The sequence below is a fragment of the Vicia villosa genome, linkage group LG1 (genome assembly GCF_029867415.1).
Source record: "Vicia villosa cultivar HV-30 ecotype Madison, WI linkage group LG1, Vvil1.0, whole genome shotgun sequence".
NCBI classification, from domain to species: domain Eukaryota; kingdom Viridiplantae; phylum Streptophyta; class Magnoliopsida; order Fabales; family Fabaceae; genus Vicia; species Vicia villosa.
Genome location: NC_081180.1, coordinates 70873230 through 70876041, shown reverse-complemented (window position 1 = coordinate 70876041; position 2812 = coordinate 70873230).

Here is a 2812-nt window from a genome sequence, read left to right as displayed (position 1 = left end):
ATTTTCGTTAGTCAAGGACTTGAAAAAAAAAGGTAGTATATGATAAGTTGAGAAAAGTAGGCAAAGTAGCATTTTATTAACGAGTCCCCAACCCAAGTTAGTTGAAAAGTGAAAACAAAGGATTCAGATTTGTAGGAAAAAAAGTTTTGCATTCAAGTATATCTTGACCGTCCGATCAAGATCAAATAAATAATTTTGAAAAAATTAAAACTATTATATGTCAGTGGTATGATCAAAATCAAACAGTTTATATCGTTTTGACTGCGTGAATGTATAAAAATCTCAACAACAGAGATCTCAAATAGGAAAACAAACCAAATTGGTTATACTTGAATCAGATAACACTCTCCCTTTTAGTTTAACCATATATTCGGAGTTCGATATTAGTTTTGAGAACGCTCAAAAATTAATTTTTTTACCGTTATCATAGTTCTTCCCATTTCAATGGATAAATTTAACTAAAAAAAAAAGCAATGCACAAAAATGAAGGTGGGAGATATAAATGCATGCCACATGCCATCTTTGGTAATCATGGTGCTTTCTAATAATGTATATAGGATCTTAAAAAATATATTATTTATTGCTTTTTCGAGTCTCAACTTTCAACTTTCTTAGTGAGTTGTGTTTCTTAACACTAAAAGTTATATCATGAGAGATGAACAAAAGAAAAACCTAGTAAGATAAATAGTGGGTAGGACCACATAACATTATCCTAATACTTAAAACAAAGGCTAATACTAGAAGATGCCATAAATAATCACTTTTGTATTAATAATAAGCATCAATGGCATGGGAACTCTTATAGTCCTCCCATTGAGAAAGATTAAAGTAGATGGGAAATGAGAATTAGGATAGATGCAAAAAAGGGACCATCTAGTTAAATAGCATCTACACCTTTATTATTATTTTTCATTTAACAAACTATATAATAAAACATTTTCACAAACTTTATGTCCTTCATTTGTCATATCTTACCTTTAAACTTTATTTTATTTTGTTTTGGCTCCTTCTTTTGGGTATTTTCCTTTTACTAATGAAGAAGTAAAGAGATTATTCACATAGAGTGGAAATTAAGCTTCTTGCATAAGGTTGTTTGATAAAAACTAATTATAGTGGTTTATAACATTGAGCACTAACAAAATGCACCTTATTCCTTCATGTGATTCCATTTGACTAGAATGATTAAAATGTTATTCTCACTTATTTTAGTACAAATATTTAGTACTTGTTGGGACATATGAGAAATGTTAGAAACACTTTTTTTTCACTTTTGGTTTTTACACTTCACTCAATATTCATTATTTGAATCCATGTGCTACTATTTTCCTCATTAATTGTTTTTCAACAAAATAAAAATAGTAAACACACATGATAAATTTGAAACCAACTTGTGATAGTTATTAGGATTGTTTGTCTCATTATGATGATTGATAATTAAGTTAATTAGACGTTGATTGCTTTAATGTCTACCACTATGTAACATAATATCTCTTTTAATTTTTTTAGAAGCATAATATCTTTCAAAAGCATTATTTTTTAGATATTTTATAAAAAAAAAATTGTCTCGAAATATCTTCTCATGCTATAAGATAAAGAAACTAACTACCGAAATTGCAACTAGCACAAATATCTCTCTCAATATTTGCTTTTATCCCAACCGCAGTATGCACCTTTTCTACTCGTCTAAAACATGTTGGCTTTTAAAACTTTTTCTTTACTTTTAAAGTTGATTGAAAGTATCAAATTGTATTTTAAACTCATTATTTTTCAAATGAAGATTTTTCCACTGTGCAATTTTCTTAATCATATCGGCTCATGGACATTAAAATTTAAAATTAAAAGATTTGATGTTGTGATTGTTGAAATGTAATTTAAATCTAGAAGGTGTGTACATTAAGAATGAGAATAGGCTGAGCTGAGATAGACTTTATTCCATTTAAATTTATTTTGTTAAAATATCAAAGTCGAAATTTAATATGTAATATATTTATTTTTAGTCATAAATTTAGTCTTTTTAAAAGTTAGATTAGTCTGTTTGAATTATATTAAGAGTCTATTTGAAAAGAAAAAGAAAGTTTTTAATGTTTAACTTTTAGTTTTTCAATTTTTATCAATGAAAAATTTTGTTTGATAACTATTTTTTAGCCATTAGTTTGTAGCTTATTTTATTAGCTTTTGATTTTTTCTTAAAAATTATTTGAAGTAGCTTTTGAGTTTATAGCTATTAGTTTATGACTTTTTCTTCCATTTATTACCTTATTAGTTTAACAAAAATATATTTTACCCTTCAATGCACTATTTATATAATAAATTTCAAAATAGTGTTGATAATTCTCAAGTTACTTAAACGTCCAAGGAGAATCAATGAGATCAATCGAGACAAAAAAAATCAAAATATCATTGCAGTTTTATTGGAGAATATTAAACAATAAAGTTATTTTTATTATTATCCAAAAAAAACTTATTTTTTATTTTTTTTAGATTAATATAACAAAATTCAAAATTACAATGCTATTATTTCATGTATCTTGTTAAATTTTATTATAAGGTTTATATATAAATTTAATATATTTTGATGATATCTTTCGTTTGTTTTGTATATTTTTGTTAATACATTTATTTTTATCAGATAAAAATTAATTTAATAATATAATAAAATGAGATAATGAAACCACCAATTTCTTAATTAAAAATATTTTATGTAATTTTGTATTTACCAGCTACTGTTAGAACTAATTTACCAAGCACTCAAATTAACTTATCAGCTACGTATAAGTCATCAGCTACCAGCTACAAGCTATCAGACATTAGC